The sequence below is a fragment of the Cupressus sempervirens genome, chromosome 8, assembly GCF_028749045.1.
Source record: "Cupressus sempervirens isolate cs-2001-9-10 chromosome 8, ASM2874904v1, whole genome shotgun sequence".
Taxonomy (NCBI): Eukaryota; Viridiplantae; Streptophyta; class Pinopsida; order Cupressales; family Cupressaceae; genus Cupressus; species Cupressus sempervirens.
The window spans coordinates 239277306-239300069 of NC_143125.1; the positions used below are offsets into that span (position 1 = coordinate 239277306).

Here is a 22764-nt window from a genome sequence, read left to right on the forward strand (position 1 = left end):
TTCCACCTTTCAAATCCTTTAATATATTCTACACCTTGTAGAACTTGTCATCTTCCTATTTCTTCCCTCCTAAACTTTTGTCAAATTATTTCTGGCTTCCCCTATTTCTAAATAGTTTAGGGTTCTCTCGTCTCACCAACTTATTAAATTCTCTTCTATTACTCTTAATATTTACTCCAATTTTGAAGGAATCCCTTAAGGTACATGGATTCTTGTCCCTTAGTAAGTAAGTCATCTTACTATTGAAAGCATTTTTGTGGGTGGTTAAAAAAACATTTTTAACCAATCTCATTACTTGGAACAACCTATGCATACCTTTTTGAAATTTGATATTTAAATCTAGTGTAGTTGTATTAGGTATCTTCTTTATATTGTTAATCTCATTTAGCACAAAGATATAATTGGATTTATCCTCATACTACTCTTTGAAACAATTCTCAAAATCTTCCCAAGAACCAAAGATATCATTTGGTAGTCCTCTGAACCAAGCCCTTAAATCTTTAGCTGAGTATTGTACAAATATTTTTGTTACAACATATTTTTGCTTCACCTCATAGTCATTCACCATATCAATGAAAGATCTAAGGTGTTCTTTACATGTTATTGCATTGTTACCAGAAAATTTACTAGTCTTGTCCCTTGGCTTGTTTGGAACTACATTGGGATATCTAGGGATTCCATCAAAGCATGATTTTCTACATCTTTCTAAGTGGATAGGTTTTCTCTTTAAATTATCTCCAATATTTCCACTAGATCCAATATTTGTAGCAACACCACTATATTTTTTGATATTCCCTTGATTCACTCCTTGAGATGTACAAGGACCACCTATACTAGTATTACTATAAATTAGGATTGGTCCATTAATTCCTAAGGATGAGGTAGTGCCCTCCTCTACAACTCTTAATGTGGAAGACTTTAGTCCAATTGCATCTTCTTAATTCTTATCTCTATGAATGAAAATTAATTTTCTATTCTCTCCAACTCCTTAGCAATATATTCTCTCTCCCTCTTTTCCTTTTCCAAATATTCTTTGGATATTGTTTTTGATACTTTCAATGGCATGAAAAGTTCATTTATTTTGTCATTTGTAACCTTCCACTTTCCTTTATTATTTTCAGCACTAGTGCCTTAGGTTACTCAATTTTCTTGTCTTGCACACCCACATTGAGTGGGCTTCTCAAAATGATGCAATTATCTCAAAACATGACCTTCATTTTCAAACTCATTTTATTACATGAGGTTTTCCCTCTCTTGGAACTCACTTCTTAATTTTTTGAAATCTCCAAACACCTCATAACTCAAATTCATAGGTCCTACACTAGATTTCTAATTCCTTTCTTTACACTATTATTCTCTTGAGAAGATTCTCTTTTAATAAGAGAATTAATGACTTCTTCTTCTCTTCCTTTCTCCATCATTTGTCTAACAGTCATAACCTCTTGTAGATCTCCTATGAGAGCATTCATATTTCAAAATAATTCATCAAGGTTGGGAAATGTTATCTCAGAGCTTTAAGAATCCTCAAGATTTATCAAATCTTTATTTTTGTGAACTCTTGTCATAATATAAGTATATTTTACAAAGTTAGATACATGAGGATGTGTATTATAAACACATATGTGTTGAGCTAATCTACTATTGCTCCTATCCCCATTATTTTTATTATATTGTACTTGTGTTACACTAGCATCCTACTCAGTGAGTTCTCCCTGTACATGTGTGTCAAATAGACCATAAAAGAATCCCAAATTGTCATATCTAGAATTCTTAGAAGATGAATTAGTCCCCTCAAGAATATAAAATATGTTTGTTCTCTAAAAATACCCAAAAGAAGGACTAACTAGGATAAGACTTATTTTCACACAATACACATAGAAAATAAGACCTTTCAAAGTAGTCCCCAACAAAGCTTGTATTGTTTTGGCTCCTAATTTGACATGTTTTACACATGACCGATGCTACCAAGATAACAACATGAAATTTCTAAGGTATAGCTAATTTCTATGCTCAACAAATAAAGTAGGCTTGGGATAAATGAAAAGGCTCGGTGGTATGCTACCTTATACTCATTTGGCTTTGTAAAACCAAGGTAGGTGTACCTACTTAACCTACAAAAATAGCTTCAATTAATAGGTTAGTTTATAGCATATTGTCTCACCATTCTTCTATGCTTGTTGAAATGGAAATGAGAAGTATCTAACCTTCACTCTAGCATAATTCAACAGTAAAGTATGAGATAACATTCAACTTACCTAATAACAAAACACAAAATATAATAGGTCTAGTTAATTTAAATGATTTTTATACAAATATTCATGACCCTTGTTGAAAAATCACCAACTTAGATCAATGCCTTCTCCATGGGAAATAGAGTCAAATTACCACTCATATAATTTAATGGAAAATGTAAAAGATCTATCCTACCACCTTGTAACAATATATATCATTCATTTCTAAATTCTTCCTTTCTTATCAGATTCAATTCTCCTACCATATTTATATATTCTCTACCTTCATCCATTTAATAAATTCTTTGAATTGAAGCTATGAATTAGACAATAGATATCATAACAATGCACTAAAGATAACTGTAAATTTGTTCAAATTACTCTAAAACATGCAAGTATAGAAATGGAGAGGAATAAAATAAATAAAAATTCTGAGATTTTATTTTATATTTAGATAGTAGGTCAAATGTTCAACAATTGACTCACAGATCTATAAGAAAATAAGATTGACATTCTAGAACAAAAATTATGGTCCTTTGTATCCACTATTCATAAATATGACATCATATATCAATAATGGATAGACATAACTTGAAAAAATATGACTCATTTAATTGAATTATAAACCCTACACTCTGGTCTTGGATACTCTTTTGTATACCAAGAGTAACAACAAGTTTTAGACATAGAGATAGTACACATGTCAAAATACAAATCGTTGACCAATGACATACATAACCTAAAGTAAGTTACAACTAAAATTGCAGATATTTTCTTGTACTTAGATAATCATATTCACCTTTTTATGTTGACAATAAGGCCCTAGAAGCTCCAACTACATCATCACCACATTCAATCCCATCACCTACAAAATTAGTTTTAATTGAGTCTCCAAATTTACACATAGCTTTGTCTTAGTATCATATTCTTTGAATAAATGTTGATCTCTCAACTTTAATTCTTCAATTTATTGGTGCTCCTTTGTTTCTTGGTGTAGGAGAATCTAGGCTAACTCCTAGTCCTAGCTACTTCGATAATCATATTCACCTTTTGATGTTGACAATAAGGCCCTAGAATCTCCAACTACATCATCACCACTTTCAATCCGATCATGTGAAAAATTAGTTTTAATTGAGTCTCAAAATTTACACATATCTTTGTCTTAGTGTCATATTGTTTGAATAAGTGTTGATCTCTCAACTATAATTCTTCAAATTATTGGCGCTCCTTTGTTTCCTGGTGCAGAAGAATCTAGGCTAACTCCTACTCCTAGCTCTACACTTTGGGTTTTTGGATTGTACCAACCTTATTCAAGTTATTTTATTGTTTTTGGACCTTATAAGGTCATGTGTGTTTTTTCCTAGGTGGATTTGACTAGGCTTAATCCATTCTAGTTGTTTTGTTTATCTTATGTTTAGGTTGTTAGGAAGCAAGATTAGGGGTATGGGTCTTATACCCTAAAATCCTGAGTAAGATATGGGTTTGAACATATATTTTCCTCTATAATTTTTTTACATCCTTTTTCATAGGTTGGAGGTCATACATTGCCATTTGGCAAAAAGTTGAGAAAGATGTCAGAAAGATGTAAATTCTTGCAAAAAGTTGTCAAATAGGTTAAAATGGTAAAGATCATGTGAATTTATGCTCTAAGGGATAAATCATTCCTATACATCATAAATGGATCATAGCAAACCAATTTGGAAGTTCCCAAGTGATGGATGTCAAAATTGCTAAGAAATGCAAAAGTTGTTAGCAACTTTGAAAAGTTGCTTGACAAGATTTTGACAAATGTTACATTTTCAAGAGAATGAGTTTGATAGTTAAGTTAATTTTCTAAAACCTCTTGAGTAACCTATAATAGCATGAATGATACCAATTCCAAGGTTTGGAAGTTGTAAGAAGTGAGTTTTGAAAATTGTAAGGCACAAGTTGTTGTTCCAGATTTACAGTTTTGAGTTTTTTCATTGGAAGAGTGCTTTAATGGATTGAACCACTTTTATTTTCATTTGATCCTTTTATTTCATGATTTTATAGTACTTTTTTTCTTTATACTACAATTTGATAAGAGATCATTAGGTTACAGTTATAAAATCTTTTGTTTTCAGTCAGTCTTTTGGTTTCATCTTGACAACTTTGTGAAAATGACTCCCCCATGAATCCTCACCATGGAATAATCATATCTTCAAGGAAAATGGTATTTGAGTCTTTTTATATTTTATATGAAAAATAATTGGCCTAGACAAACTGGTTTTCCATATTTCAAGTGATGCCCTAGGCAAGCTTTCTATGCATGGCTAGGCAATTACAGTGCTAGCAAGTGGAATTTGGTGGATTGATTGTGTTAGATACTTCAATATGAGAGGTGTAGAAGGAGGAGGGATGTGTGAGATAATGTTCCAAGACTATTTTTATATGTATTTCATCATACCCTAGTGAAGGTTATTTGGAAATGCTTAAAACCCTTCTCTTTAGGCACAAAAATAGCAAAGGCATGTACGTACAGGTTGAGGACCTGAGACCCAAAAATAATTATAGTGTTTCCAAAAGGGTATCCATATCTTGGATTTTTTTTCCACCTTTTTAAGAGAATTTTTGAGTTGGAGCCCAAAAACTAACTTTGGAGGCCTAATTCTACTAGGTCTAGTTATGACAAATTTATCAAGTTTGAAGGAATCGATAAGGAGACCTATGGAATTTGAGTCTAGAAGGATAGTGGTAGTCTACAAACTATCAATTTTGATCCCTCACTTAAATTTGAAGACAAAATGACCAATTTTGATGAAATTGTGAGTTTGAAGGATAAGGGAAGATATCTCAAGGAAGGAAACAAGTTGTAAAAACCTTGGTGTAGCTATATGAGGAGTGAAGAGGATAAAATATAAATCCTATTTAGGTTAGGGTGACAAAGGAGAACCCTAATAGGCTAGGAGAGAAGTCTAGGTGAGTCCTTAGTGAATAAAAGAGCTAGCAAGCAATCCAACTTACATCATTTCCATAACATAAGGAAAATGTGATTATTACAAATTTTGTCCTACAACCTTTACACCTATTGTATCACCAACCCTAAGCAATGTGACACTTCATCTAAAGTTAGAATCAACATTTTTTATTTCTTTTCTTCTACTGGCATGGGTGAGAGACCACATAGAAAAAGTGACATAACCTTTACTATAAGAAGATCCCTTTAATATAGTGTCAACTTCCTTTGAATTAGAAGCATGAAGCCTCATGATTCTCCTTACTACATCAAATGTAATTGCATTTTCTAGATCCCAATCTAACAAGACTAACACACTAGCTTCATGTACTAGTTTTTTTCCTTCCTCAAGTGTGATTGCCTAGAACTTATTATACATTTTAATTTGAACCTCTTTAACAATGCCCTCTTTAGGGACCTTTGGCCTTTAAGTTGTCTTTTCCTCCAACCTGTTATGATATTTTTCTACATGTATCTTTCATAATAACTATTGGATTGGGGTGCACTTAATAAAAATTTCATCATTGAGGAACTCACTACAAGATTTCATTCTTAGATCCCTATGTAGTCTCGCATGTATCTCCTAGGATGAAAAATTAGTTAATGGAGCAATGGGTTAAGATTTTTGAAGACAGTTTCAATACAATGGCTAGAATAATTGAAGGCCTTGATCATGAGGGGGTGGTGGTTGATGTGGATTCAATAAAGAAGGTGCAAGAGGATAATACTAGTCCCTCCAAAAGTACTAGAGCCACTTTGAAGAAGAAAGCCACCAAGCAAGACATTTAGGTTTTTGAAGAAGATAGCTCTCAATGTAACTCAGTTGAAGGTAGAGGTAGAAAATTCTCTCAAGAATATTAACTATTTTTTATTTGGTTTGATGTCTTGTTACTAATTTCTTGTTATCTGTTTTCAAGCTTTTGGTTGTTCAATTTAATATGTCTATCTTTTTAAATGTTATTTTGTACAAAAAAGTTTTGGTTCTCTTCAAAACCTACTTGTTCCTTAATCAAAAGAATCATTGGTTATACTTTTGGAGCATTTTATCATTGGTTATACAATTTTATTAAGATAATAAAAATATTTTTGAACATGGAGATTATCTTGCACTCTAAGGTATCAAACAATGTAACATGTATATAAAACTATGGATTGAACAAAATTTAAAGAGATCATTATTGTGGATAATTCTGCTTTCTTGGCTTCATCTAGTCTAATCCAAAGCTTTTTTATTTGAATTATCTAGTATAATAGTTAATGCAGGAAACTTAAAATATGGAAACAATCACAACCTTGGCCTTAAATAGGTCTATAGCATTACTTTTGTGCTTCTAGTTTGCAATAGAAAAATGATGATTTGTTTCAATTTTTTTGGAGATATTTGATCAATGGTGGTTGATTATTAATGTTGAAATACATTCTTGTATGGATGAACCCAAAGTGAATTCAAACCCAACCCCAAAAAAAAATTGAACAAGTTTTGAACTCGAACATTGAACCTGAATTAGTACCCAAATTCAAACTGGCAACTTAGTTCTCTAGCAATCTTGGACTTTGTCTCACAAACCCACTTCACCAAACTTCAAATTTCTCTTAGAAAAATACAATACCAACTCTTAAGAACCCTAGAATACATATGTACACTATATACACAATTCTCTTTTTGATTCCAAAAGGCAACCTTATGTACAGACCCAATAACTAAAAAATGCAAGGTGGTTCTATTTTGCAAAAAGTTGTCAAAGTTGTCAAATGCAACTTTTGGAAAATGCAAAGTTGCTTGAGGAACTTTTTTCAACTTTGCATTTTTCCCAATTATGAATTCAAAAACCTTAATCATATTAAAATACTAAGTCCAAATTATGGTGGAGGAAAAATACTAGGAAAGATAATTTGGGAAGGAATGTGCAAATTGGTTGGCCTAATCTTGTGAGCATGACTTGTGTGTATATTTTTAAATCTTGTATATTCTTGTAATATTTTATTATTATTTATTATATACAAGATATAAGTAATGCTTGTATGTTTACATTTTGTATATTTACAGTGCAAATATTTGCATGTGAAGAAAGACCACGCTTGGCAATATGAATCGAGAATAAAATAACAAGACAATTTCTAGATTGTGGTCTCAGTTTTGAAGAAAAGTTGATAAATTTAATTATCCCTAAAATAATTGTAAGGGCTTAAAGAATCAAAAAATTTTAATCACAACAGCCCAGAGTCAATATAGGCAACATGGTCATGTTGAAGGGGGGCATGATTTTCATCAATTAGTGAATGTGGATCTCCAATTGGAGGAACATGGAGGTGTGAATATTCAAACCAAAAATAATGCTCCCATGGAAGAAGATTATCCTATGGTAGAGAACACAATTGAAGAAGTGTAGTTGATAATGTGCTAGAGAACAAGATTAAAGAAGATGGTATTGGCATAGCTGATCAAGATGATCATGATGATAGTACTACCACATCTGATAATTATGATGAAGATGGTCTTGATATACCTATACTTCAGAAAGCATATGAGCCCCTATACCAAGGCTCCCAAACAACTCTTTTGTCCGCTATAGTGTTATTGGTGAACTTGAAGGTTATGAATGGTTTATCCAATATAGCAATGTTGTGTATGCTAAGGTATGTCATTTTTTTCATCTTCAATGTTAGCATACCATTACTATTCATTATATTAATAAATCATGTTTATTGATGTAGGTTGATAAGTGAGTTTTTCTTACCACCATCAAACATTCTACCTTATTTGTAACCAGAAATATCTACTACTATGAATCAAATTTTAATGAAGTATTAAACAATACATGCATATCCCAATGATCACATTCTATATCATAAACAAGATGAATTTGCAACAAAATGCCCAAATTTTCATATTAGTAGATATCATTCAGATCAAATAACAAAAAAAGTGTCTCACAAGGTTCTTCAATAAATTCCCATTATTCCACATCTTGAACAATTATTCAGGTGCACTAGCTCTACATAATTTATGGATTAGCATACACACAATAGAATTTAAGATGATATTATGTGAATGCTTATGGATGGTTTTACATTTAAAGACAGAAAAATCTTGGCCACACTTTAAAGAAGAACCTTGTAATCTCAAGCTTTCATTAGCAACAGATGGTGTCAATCCATTTGGAGATATGAGATCTGTTTACTTAGTGTGGCCTATCTTTGTTATTAACAATAACATTCCTCCTTGGATGTCCATAAAGAGGGAGCACATAATGTTTTCAATGATTATACCAGGTGTTTTTTCATTTAATAGTTTTCTAAATTAATTTATAAACACCCCATCAAAATGGTCATAAAAATTGTGTAATGTTTATGTTCATTCAACTAGGTAAGTAACAAGTTAAAGATATGAACATGTATATTGAGCCTCTTATTGATAAGTTTCTGAAGTTATGGAATGGGGTCACTATGTATGACATCTCTAGACCAATGGTACAGAAACAATTTCAATTCCATGTAATGCTTGTATGGACAATACATGATGCTTCTATGCTAACTCATTTTTGTGGTGTGTTATATTGTTAAGGTCACATATTTTTGGTATATTATAGTGCTTACACATTATTTTTGTATGTTTAAGTTGTGCATGATAATTGTACATGGTCTTTTAGGTCTTCAGACAAAGAGAAAATTTGCATGTCTAGATTTTGGTCCGAAGATGAAATCTTTGTTGAAAATAATTGATCGATTGTATATTGTCTTTGATGTTACACAAATGTCATATCTTTACCAGTCAGTGTATGTCAAGCTCACTCAGGTGATGAGGATAGTTTCCTATGTCTACCAAGCATTCCAATGTTTTCCAAGTTTAGAAGATAATGTATGCCAAGTTCACTCAGGTATCAAAGAGAAGTTCATAGAAGTTGAGTGCTAACTAAGCTCACTCGATTAACGAAGGAAAGTTGGATGGAACTTGTGCTAACCGAGATCACTCGATTACCAAATAAAGTTTGTGAAGATGGAGTATTAACTAAGTTCACTTGGTTAGCATAGGAAAATAATTTTTGAGTTAGTGTCTACCGAGAAAAGTTAGCTAACAAAGGATTTTCTTGTTTTGACATATTAAGTTTAATGAATTTGTTTGTTGGTTCTAGCTGACTGAGGAGATGAATATTAATTATTCTAAGGTCTAATCAAGTCGACTTGGCAATGGATAAGGTATAAATATATGTTCAAGTTGAGGATTGAATCTATGAGAGTGTATGGAAGACTAGAAGATGCTTAGAGAAAGTGAATTGGAAGGATAAGAAGAATATCCTCGAGGAGCTGCACAGATACATTTGATCAGAAAGGATCAAGTATTCGAGCTAGAATTGAGATCTGAAATTAGCAATACAGTTGCATTAGAAATTAGGTCATATCATTGTTACTCTATAACCATTTAGTAGTGAACTAAATCTCTTAAAAGCATAGATCTGTGTCACCGTTTGTGATACAAAAACCTGTTTTGGTCAAATCTAATTTCTCTATCAAAACTCAATTTTTAAAAAAAACTAAAAATACCCTTTTATAGATTTCAGATTCAATATCAGCATTATATAAATTTTTGAGTGTTTTGATTAGTTATAATATGTTATAATCTCAAAATATTATAAGTTGATATTTCAACATTTCAAAAGATGCTCTCTCAAAAAATGATAAAAAATAGTAAATCATATCAAAAAAATAAAAAATATATATTTATCACTAGAGGAGAGAATCCTCTTCACGAATATGTAATTTATTTTCAAGAAGGTATAGATTTGATAGGGAAGTTTTGACGGGAGGAAAAAACTATTGGATTCTGACAAGGTTGAACTTGAGTACTTATAACAAAGAAAATATACATCAAAAATAATTATTTCTTTTTTTGTGCACTAGTTATACATGTCATCTATAAAATATTTTCAAATTAGAACAAAAAAAGGTGATTTGCACATACTTGTTTGATGGGAACTACATCCTATATTTTTTACAGTTGAAAAAGGGACTCCAAAATAAAATAAAATGAATAAATTCTTAGTCAAAAAAATTATAAAAATTATAGGCATAAAATTCATACAATTCTACACATTTCATTAGTTTACATCATCTTCATATTTTAAACACAAATACCATTTTTTTTGTCATTAATGTCGAACTGTCACATTCTGATATCACATTTCTTTATAAAAGGTGACACAGGTTTGTGCTTTTACCCAGACTTTGGCTTAACAACTATTTGTAAATCCTCTAACAAGGTGAAATTTCTAGATTGAAGTGTCTAAAGACCTCTAACAAAGTGATTAAATTCTCTAATAGAGTCACACCTAATAGTGTGTTTTGAAAACCTTTAATAGATTGGCTCCTAATAGGACTCACTTGAGAAGAGTGAAAAACAGTAACTAGTTGCAATTGGTGGTTTTTTCCAAATTGGGTTTCTATGTTAAAACTTGGTGCCACTTGTGTTCATGCTATTTCTTTTATGTGTTTACAACTAAGTTGATTAAGTTTAATCACAAATGATATCTTAAGTTTTGCATGTTCAGTATTTTTTGAGTAATAGTTGTTATTTTAGTGGTCACTGAGTTACATCATATTGTTAGTGTTAACCGAGTGAATGTGTGTTAATCGATTTACAGTAGTTTCATCAGAGTTTATGTTTTGTATTAACATATAAGGGATCTAGGATTTATTTTTGTGGTAATTGATTCACCCCTCCTCTCTCAATTACTCCTTAAGATTATATTTCCAACAATCTTGTCATTCAAAAAGTTTAGGAAAGAAGGTGTTTGATGAGTTTAGGCACTTTCTCCACAATAATCATAAGTATCAAATTACTAAAAAATATATTTTAATGGGAAAGAAGAGAAAACATTGAGGCCACAAAGAATGACACCTTATTTTTGAAAGTTGGAATACAATAGACTAAATCATCGAGGTAATGTCATTCCATCTGATAATTTTTGTTTGAAATTTATACTTTGATATTGTATTTTATTTAGTAATGATGTAATTGATGCTCATAAAGGTCATCAAGGCATCAATGACCAACTTCCTAGAGGAATAAAAAGTTATCCTAGTCAATTTAGTAGGTTTTCATACTACAAGGATCTCCCATCGTACATTTGTTTGATGCTATGTATAACAAAAATAATGTAACACAGTCACTATGGAAAATATTAGATGGAAGGTGTGACAAAGAAAAAATTGAAAAAAATTGTAATAGCATTCATGAATCTAATCATGCATTAAAAAATTTAATTTAATCAAATAGAAATGGAGACCGCATAAATATAATGGAGAAGCAAAGTGATGCATTAAAAGAATTCATAAAAAAAAAATCACACAGGATTTGCTACAAATATAAATAGTCTTGTATCAAAGAAAAGTGATTTTGGGTCAAGATTGAAAATACATGATTGAAATACCTTCATCAAGGTAAGTCATGTTCTCTATTTACAATATATTTGTAAAATTTTATGTACTTTTTATTGTATTATTTTATAACAAATTGAAACTGTAGACACCTAAAAACCTTTAGAAAATAAAGTATTTTTATTTTCTGAAAAATTTTCTGATGACATCATCATTTATTAATTAATTAATTATTTAATTTATTTATTTATTTTTATGCCATTAAATCCCTTTATCTTAATTAAAAATATGTAATTAAGGAATCCCTCCCAAAAATGTTTAAATCTTATTTAAACATTATTTCCTTATTTATTAATTATTTAATTAATAAATTGACCAAAATAACCCAAAATAAATAAAAATTTATTTTTTGCCCAAAACTTGGCCAATTTTCTTAAGACCACTAACCTCCTCCAAAATCTTCTAATCCTTCTTTAATTTTGATTAAAGGCTAATCCCATCATTTCCTACCCCTAATCCCAACTCAAAATATTTAATTAAGATTAAATATTAATCCTCATGTTTATTAAAAAACTTTTAATAAATATCTCCTCAACCCAAACCCTTGAAATAAATAAAACTTTATTTATTTCCTAAAAATCTAATTTATCCTCATCCTAAGAAGTTCTAGACTCTTCTAGAAAGTCTTCATCCTCATCCTAGGAAATTCTAGACTATTCTAAAAAGTCTTTATCCTCATCCAAAGTCTAGACTCTTCTAGAAGATGTCTTTAAACCTAATCCTAATCCCCTCATAACCTTGTCACATTCTCTAAACATGGGTTAAAACTTACTAACCCAAGCCAAAGTTAACAAATATCTCCTCCTTCACCCACCCTCATTAAATGCCATCCACTTGCCTATCAATAAGCTAATCCTAATCCATCCTCTAATCATTTGCACAATCCTAAGCAAGCTTAAAACTCTCCTAATCAAGCCCAAGTTGAAATTGTTGTCATCTCCCTCAAAATATCTCAACCATAAAACTTTATGAAGTCCACTAGGCCATAAATGACTCTTCCAAGCCCTTTTATTGCTCTTACAAGTCATTATGAGGGTCTTTATGAAGATTTTATCCCTTGAGCCTTCTTTGTTGACTCATCCTTCCCCTTTCCTCCATCCTCTCACCCTGTGACATGTGTCACTCTCTGATTGACTGTAAGGAAGCACAATCCATGTGCTCTCTTCTCATGCAATCTGAGCCCTCCATGAGCTTTTTCCCATCCTTGCATCTTAGCCCTCAATCCCTCAAGCCTCTTGCCTATAAATTGGATCCTTCCCCTTTGCAAAATAACACAATCCATGAAGTAAAGTCATAATGCCATTTTACATCAAAACCATACACTCACACCCAAATTCCAACTCCATTTGAAGCCCTTTTTGAAGCATAAAGCTTGAGCATACATCCTATCTATTTAGACAAAGCTACTCAACAAGAGAGCTTCTCATTGAGAGAGCCCATTAATGGCTCATGTTCTCAATTGAGAGCTCATCTTAGTCTATCTTGAAGTTTATGAATTTTGTTTAGTTGTAGAAGCTTTATTTAAATTTAGTTTCTATTAGCATACTAACATTGCTCATATACATAAACGATCTTTTTTTTTTATTGCACTACATCCTACCTTTACCACCTCCCTCCCCCATGCACCAGTTTGACAATAGTGTTAAACAAGTTATATTTGATCTTGGAAAATACATGAGGTTAGAATTGTTATTTCTTAATTTTATTGTACATATATTATATTTATGACTTGCTTTACTTTTTATGTAATTTATTGTATTTTTTTTCCTAAAATCTCATTTATATGTTTTTGTGTGTTGAATCTCTTTTAGGTGGTTATCATCTAAATAAATTGATTAAAAAAAGATATAAAATATTGGAACTAGCTTATGTATGAAATGTAAAAGTGTCTAACTTCAACTTTTTTCATTGCTCAAGAAGACTACCTCATACATCAAGTTGAGGAGATTGAATTGTGTGGGCCTATAAAAACTAGGTCACTATGGATGGTTGAGAGGCACTTGAAATTTATTAAGAGATTTATTCGACAAAGATCACATGCTAAGGGTTCTATGGTGGAGAGATATATGGTATACTAGACCATGGTGTACATTACTAAATATCTTCCCAAGTTTGCATAAAATATCCATGTAGATCATATTTGGGATCCCAACTCTATTAACAAATTTGAAGTGGGGTATTTGATGGGTAAAGGTAGATTGAGGAAAGTGAGAGGTAATTATAAGATGTTATTTTAGTTTATTAATTCTTATAAATCTTCAATATTTATTTTTTCTAAGTGGTCTACTTGTTTTCTTTATAGTTGGGCATGAGTGGGATGTACTACATTTGTATATTGCAAATAATCTTGATTGGATGATGGTATAGATTCAAAAATCTCAAGAAAATGGTCACTCATTAACATGGGATGGTGTTGCATCATTAGTTAAAGAATCTCATCATAATGAAGATCTCAATGTTACACACACGGTAATTGATCTAGTATATGGTTTGAGAGGTAGAAAGGTGCATATAAGATTACTAATCATGACCCATAAGTTTAATATCAACTCATGAATCAATGCAAATAATCTTGACATATTTGAATCATTACAAATAAAACACCACAAAGCTATGTACTTTCATAGCCATAAATTTTTCATAAAAGAGTTAGACAAAATGAAGAAAACTTGTGATTCTGGGATAAATGCAGTCATTGAGGTCATTAATATTTCATCTAAAAATACATACATCCTCAACAATCTAAAAATAGATAGTATGGCATTTTGGATGATATACTTGAGTGTGACTTTAACTCATTCAAATTAGTTCTATCCTATTAGGACTATTATTGTACATGATAGTGGATTTACAATCATTAATACAAGGTCATTTGAGCTAGTTGGAGATGAGCCCTATGCTCTTCCAATCCAATGTGAGCAAGTATTTTACTTGGGCATTCCACATAAACTGGGTTGGTCATTTTTCATTACAAATGATCCAAGAGGAACATTGGTAAAGTATAATGTGATGGAAGAAGAAGATACTAAAGAATTAGAAGATGAAATAAATGATGATCATGAATGACTGTTACATGATGATGATGATTCTAGTGATGTTGACAATGATGGTGGTGATCATGATGATCATGCTCATGGTGATGAAGAAAGTGATGATCAAGGAAATTATGGTGATGATGATGATGGTCATGATAATGGAGATGAAGATGATGATAATGGTGATAAAGATGGTGGTGATGTTGGTCATGATGATGATGATGAAGATGATGATGATGATGAAGGGGACAAGAACAATGATGGTGATGATGATGATGATGATAGGCATGATGATGACATGGATAAAGATGATGATCAATGAAATGTATGCTGAGGTATGATCAATGTCACATATGAGGTATTGATTTATTCATAGAAATTTTTTTGACTTGTATATTTGTATAATTAAGTTATCATGTGTTGAAGTCTAATGTCATGGAGTATATGCAATGATTTTGCATAGGTACCACACATCAATTAGAGGTAAGGAATTAAAATATATACAATAATTTTGATGAATGCATCATATAATTTGTGTCTTCTATGTAATTTTTTGCATACATATCATGTAATTTTTGGCTAACTTAAGATAAATGATTTACATATGCAAGAAATTGAATGCCTTTGATCATGATTATGCACAGTGAAATGGATCGATAGGTATAAGTCAATAGACCCTATAGATACAATTTATTATTTGTGTGTTGACTCTTTACCATCCACATCAACTTTAGTCCTACTATATCTTTCATTTGATGGATTTAAAGTATCACCAAATAGGTATTTATTTGATCTATCTTCCTTGAGTGATGAAAATGCGAGAATAGAAGACAAAAGTGAGACATCAAGTAGGTCTAAAATAGGGACATCAACTATAGGTCAAAAGATTAGAATAAAATTCAATAAATGAATAGATTTTTTCCTTGTTGAGAGGGGGTTCATGTTCTAATGATAATGAGACCAAAGGTGACAAGAAGGTTCCCTTAAGGTACACACATCTTTAGAAAGAATGGGTACCCAAGGAACTACCTCCAGTTTACACTGATTTTTAAGTTAACAAAAGGATATATCGCATAGCTCCATCTTCATTACATGGTTTGGGCTTATTTTCCATGGATGACATAAAGGTTAGTTATAATAAAGTTTTTGAATAGATGGAGTATGTAGGACTTAAAATTACAATAATTGGATGCAGATTGTGTAATATATAAAAAGTATGCACAGGTATGCATTGTCAGTAAATTATATACAATGTAAAGAAAATGATCAAAGTAAAAGGCTCACTATGTATATTGATGGAAGGCCAAAAGAAACAAGGAATATTGTAGATTTTATAAATAGTTCTCGACCTGTATCAACTAATAAGAGGTTGAATTATATATTCAAGACAAGTGAGGGAAATTGTGTTTTTGTATATGCAATAAAATCAACAAGTATAGGGGAAGAGCTTCTAATAGATTACAATTTGAATCATGTAGATAAAAAAAATTCACTATCATGGGACTAGTAAGTATAACATTTAAACCAGTTACCTCTGATTAATATTGACTCTAATATACAATCTATTGTTTTATTAGTAAATTTTTTTAGTAAGTCTATTACTTTCATTTTGTTGCTGATTGCTAGTAATTACTAATATTTCTCATAAGCCAGCATGGATCTACCACAAGGCACAGGTGGAGATGTTCCTCACACACTTTCTTCAACAAGGTAAACCTTAATTAGTGTAATTGTACAAATTATATAGAAATGAATTTCATATTATTATGTTCTTTTCTTTATGGCTTTGGAGTTATTTTGATAGAATTTGATTGATATTGATGTCACAACTTGATACATATTGATAGGGAAAAGAAAAAATGATAGCAGATCAAATATGATCTAAAATTGAGGCAGAAGTTTTAGATGACATCGCATGTAGTACTAATCCTAGCTTCATGGCTACTTAGATGATAAATAAATATAGTAAAAAAATTCTTACCCTTGTCCTAGAAAAAAACAAAGTTGATGAGACAAAGGAACTCAAAGATGAATTGATATGTAGAGTCAATTGTATGAATCATCTCTTGAATAGCACACTCTGATTGCATAGATATGAAGAAGGGCTTTGAGCACCTTGCTTAACACTATTACATCTTCAATTGTCTCTCTAGAGGCTTTGACAACACTAACATTGGCTTTGATTCTCTCAACATATTTTGCAATGTTTTCATCCTCTCTCATTTTCATCTGATCAAATTGACCTCTCAAGATTTCAGCCTTGGCTCTTTTTACATTATCATCACCTCCATATATATCCTTCAGTTTGGTCTATATCTCATGAGCAATAGCACATCCCTTAACCTCGTCAAACTCATCATAGTTGAGAGTTGATGCAATGTCAATCATCATGATGTTATGATTTTTATTTTCAGCAATCTCTTCTACAGTCAATATTCCAATAGGAGCCTTGTAAGCATTTTCCAAGTATTTCAAACCTAAATCATTGATGGTTTCTAAGTGCAACTTCATAAGTTCATGTCATGCCTAAAATTTATCTTTGTTTAGCTTGGGAATCTCTCTCCTATAAGACATCCTAATATTTAGCTTAGGTCCTTGAAACCTTTATCTACAAGCACCAATAAGCTCTGATACCAATTGTTGGAAATATAAGAGGAGTAACTAAGAGGGGAGGGGTGAATCAGTTACCACTAAAATAAATCTTATATCCCTTAGATTTTAGTACAAAACATAAACTTCATTGAAAATAATGATGCTCGGTAAATACAAACGCTCTCACTTTACACTAGTAAACGATGTAACTCAGAAAACGCAAATCTTAAGATATTATTAGTGATTAATCTTATTTAACTTAGTTGCATACACATGAAATAAATAGCATGAACACAAGTGACACCAAGATTTAATGTGGAAACTCAATTTGGGAAAAACCACCAGTTGCAACTAGTTACTATTTTTCACCCTTCTCAAGTGAGCTCTATTAGGAGCCAATCTTGTTAAAGGTTAAAAAACACACTATTAGGTGTCACCTTATTAGAGGATTTAATCACCCTATTAGGAGTGTCCCTATTAGAGTTCTTTAGACACTTCAATGTAGAAATGCCACCTTGTTAGAGGATTTACAAATAGTTGTTAAGCCAACTCTGTTAAGAGATTTAGATCACTACTACAATGGTTGGATAGTAACAATGAGATGACTTGATTTTTGATGCAACTAAATTGTTGATTACAAATCTCAATTCTAGCTTGTATAATTGATCCTTTCAGATCAAATATATCTTTGTAGCTCAACAAGGATATTCTTCTTATCCTTCTAATTTGCTTCCTCTAAGAATCTGCAAATCTTCTATTACTTGCACACATTCAATCCTCAACTTGACCTTATATCTATATCATACACATTGTCAAGTCAGCTTGAATATAACTTAGAATACTTAATATTCATCTCCTTGGTCAACTAGAACCAATAAATAAAACTATTGAATTTAATAAGTCAAAAAAAGAAAATCCTTCGTTAGTCAACCCTACTCGGTAGAAACTAACTCAGAAACAATTTTCCTATGTTAACCAAGTGAACTCGATTAAAACTACATTTCCACAAAGTTCCTTTGGTAATCGAGTGAGCTTGGTTCACACTGGTTACATCCAACTTTTCTTTCATTAACCGAGTGAACTTAGTTAACACTCAACTTTTGTGATCTTCTCTTTGTCGCCTGAGTGAACTCGATAGACATTGTCTTCTCAACTAGGCAAACTCTGGAATGCTTGACAGACATAGAAAATTGTCTTCATCACCCGAGTGAGCTAGGTATACACTAACTAGCAATGATATGACATTTTGTGTAACATCAAAGACAATACACAATTAACCAATTATTTTCAACAGTGGTGGAGGTATTAATTTTCTATTGGAAATAAATTATGTAATTATTAATGGAATTAAATATCTTCAATTGCAACTGGTCGTTAACCTTTTTTAGAATATTTTAGAGCATGTTGAACATCATGGTGAACAAGTGGAGCATGTTTTAAGTGTTCAACATGTTGAGGTGGCGGCCTATCAAAATGTTATCATACATGATGTGGCATTTTTAGGTAAAGAAAAATGCATGTAATGTTCTACTAGTTAATGAAATACTTGTAATAGTAAAAAAGAAGTATGTGAATAGAACCCATTTACTTGTTATTGCAATAGACCTCCCTTTACTACAGCAGCCTCATGCTCCTCAAGCAAGAGGAAGCATCATAATTTGACATTATGGACACAAGAGGAGGAGAATGAGGAAGATATTGATGCTCCTATCAGCCTTTTCCTTAATAAATCTAATAAAAACAAAAAAAAGAAATGATTTTTTAAATGCTCTTTCATAAACCTTGTTTGATAAACTTTATTGGATAATGAAAGAACATTGTTTTAATTAATTATCTATGAATTTTGCATATTAATATTGAATTTTATGTTATATTTATGAATATTATTATGTGTTAATGAATTCTTGAATAGTGTTTAGTATTAATGAATTTTATATCATATTAATGAATGTTACGTGATTGTATTGATTAAATGGTATGGTTCATTAATGGATGAATGAATGAATGAAGTATGTAATTAGATGTAAATGAGGAATTTAAATTGATGTTGGGGGGAGTGGGGGTGAGGCCAGATGAGCTTCCACCTTTACGTGGTTGGCCTTGTTAAGTAGAGAATATTCAAATATTCTCAAAACCAAATGAAACTCAAACTAACATACCTTCATTGTTTAATCAATTTCATTTTTTATATGTATTTTCTCATAAGTGCATTTTGAATGTGTCATTGTCAGGAAACTATCAAATAAAAAACTAGAAGGGTCAATACTCAACTTCTCTGGCATGATTCATCTTCATTTTGTGTAAGTATTATCTTCTTGAATGCATCAAATATGCTTTTAGATGAACTATTTGAGATATTATTAGTCTATTTCATATTCAAGAACTTCCTTTGCTTTACAAAACTAACATTAAAATCACATTCTACTTTCAAATTATCTTTGATCAACTTCTTCCCTAATTCACCTTGTTTATTTGTATCTAATTTAGACATATACTATCATCATTTACTTTGGCATGAACTATTTGAGATCTTATTAATCTATTTCATTTTTTAAAACTCCCTTTTATTCTTAAAAAACTAACATTAAAATCATATTCTATTTCATATACAAATAAATTAGTATATGGATATTGACAAGGCTTGTATATAGGGGTACTCTATGTTTAATCTTGAATAATTAATTTGTGCTTAGTAATGAGGCTTGAGTTATTTTATCTAAATTTGACTATAAAAAAATTAAGTACAATTATAAAATTGTATTTGAAGGGTGATTGAAATACTCTATTCACACTTATGCTATATTGAACTAATTTTATTAGCAAATCATATGCATGATGAGGACACCAATGTAATTTGATACAGTTTTAGATTCAGGTAGATTAGTTTAGTAGCTATTTTGATGGTTGTAACGCCCCGCCAAGGGATCCAAAAGAATTAACCTAAAGTTTCACTAAGTTTACTAAACTTTTTTTTTCTTTTTTTTTTTTTTTTTTTTTTTAAGTAAGAAAGTATGACATACACATCAAACAAATAGTAGCGGAAGCAATAACATGTAATCATCGACAAACATACATTGCAAGTTACATTTCTTAAAGATCCCAAGACATTGAGTCACGTTTAAATTTAATTAATTCTAAGTCTAACAACTAACACATACATATAAAAGAATAATCAGAAACTCCAATGTCCATAATATACATTTGTTCTGAATGCTCCTTGGCAAATTAATTCGGAATGCTCATTCATCCACTGTACATGTCACAGGGTATGATAGGCTTAAAAGAATATACATATGTAAAGATCAAGATACAACATCCTCAAATCCATGATACAAGGTACAGTAAAAATATATGAAACTATTCACCATACATGATACATCCATACATCCATAATGATAAAACATCTATCATAAAATCTAACCATCCATCATAATAATCCAAGAGCATAGTGAAGGTAAATGCCAATCATGAAATCTCCAGCCACGGTGACCACGGAACGGATCTCAATGGTAAGAGTAAAGCACTACCACCCGACCGCGTGGAACCTAAATGGTCCACTCCCACCGCGCTGAGGAGATAGTCTCAAGTCCCAAATAGGATAACAAAACCTATAATCATAAATACTCTCTAAGTTCAGGAAATCCTATAAGTATGCTAACTCAAGGGTTCCTAAAAAGATCGACATCTATATCCCAGAGGTACCACAAGACACGTAGGAAACCTAATATGCAAGCGGGAAAGTGTCATCGCAAAAGTCATGTAGAAGTTACCCGAGCAATCCCTTAGGAATCCCGGGTCCCTACTGATCCTGCGGCCACTAGTATCCTCTCGTACTGACGAGGCATACTATGGTATGCAAGGTCGTAACCAAGCGTCCTCTCTACCCCATCCTAGTCTGTACTAGCACTCATGGCATGGGAGAGAACATACAATTATCTTATTAGGTTCATTTTCTCTCATTTAGTGTAAATGTTTTCACTTATTAAAAATGACTTACAATGGGTTTCTCAAGGCAGCCACTTAGGGCTCCGACCCCCATTGCAAGCCACTTCCCGACTCTACACATAGATAACCTACCCTAGCTCATGAACTCATAAATCAAAGAATCATAATAAAACCATCTCAGTCCTATGCGAGCAACTGAAAATATCATAAAAAGATAATCCACAAAATATATCAGTTCTTCATGAGCAACAGATAACATCAAATAGTAATCAAGTAATCACGACAGTTCTCTATTAGCAACTGAAGGCATCAATGATAAGTCACAAAATCCAATGGTTCTCTAATGAGCAACCAGAAAGTAATACAAGTATAATTGATCGAGACTCAGAAATGGTTATCAAATATAACTGATCGAGACTCAAAAATGGTTAAGTTAGGTATTCTCAAATACATACATCTCAGCTTCACACAAGGAACTGGAAAGCAATCACAAACAGTAAACACAATCATGTCATAGAGCACTTCATCACATTACCATGGTCGAGTTAAGAAAGATCGAGACCAAATCATCATGACATCACATTCAAGACCCCGAGCCTCTGGTAACAACCTAAACTGGTCAATACTAAAGCAACCCCAAAATACAGAAAACACAAAGAAAACGTCACAGTCTCACAAATTGAATTTGACTTCGAAAGTATATCATAAAGGTTTTAGTTTGTAGATTAACGTATATTTCAACAACTAAGTTTCACAGCTTACCCCAACGAATTAACCCGTTCTCATAATTAATCATAACGCAACTTAAAAGTAATAATAATCATTTCTTCATTTATTAAATAATAATAGTATTTGATTATTAAATAATAAATAGATAAATCCAAAACCCAGTTAAAAATCGAAGTTCTAAAAGTTTAAAAAAATACCTATTTTATTTAAAAACTATTTACCAATAGCTTAAATCAATTCCAATTTCATATACATATTTAAATTAATAACTATCTAATAATTATTAATTTCCTCAATTTTATATTTATATACATATAAATAGTTAATTAACTAACAACTAAATTTTTGAGTTTAATCCTCCAATTATTTATTATAAAAAAAAAATTATATTTAAAAAAAATAATAATAATAAAATTATTATAATAAAATTATTATAAAAATAATAATAAAATTATTATAACAAAATTATTATGATACAATTTATTAATAACATAATGCATAATATGGAAAATATTCACCTAGCGATTTTTAAATCGCTGGCTCCGTGCAGGGTCGCAGAGCACGACTGCTGCCGCAGTTGGCCTGCGTTAGCAGGTACGACTGCACAGCAGTCGGCCTGCCTTCCACTGCTGCAGCGCACGACTGCTGCTGCAGTCGGCCTGCGTCAGCAGGTACGACTGCACAGTAGTCGGCCTGCCATAAAAAAAAGGCACGGGTGGGGGTAATTCCCCCACCAATTTTTTTTTTTTTTTTTTTTTTTTTTTTTTTAATTTTTTTTTTTTTAATAATATTAACAAATTTTTTTTTTAAGAATTCTATT

The 22764-nt window shown here is 31.4% G+C and overlaps 1 pseudogene; it reads left to right on the forward strand.

The window, feature by feature from the left end:
• The window catches only part of LOC149542394 (uncharacterized), a 169003-nt pseudogene extending 146371 nt beyond the window's left edge, over nt 1-22632 (forward strand).
• The last annotated feature ends 132 nt before the right edge of the window (nt 22633-22764 follow it).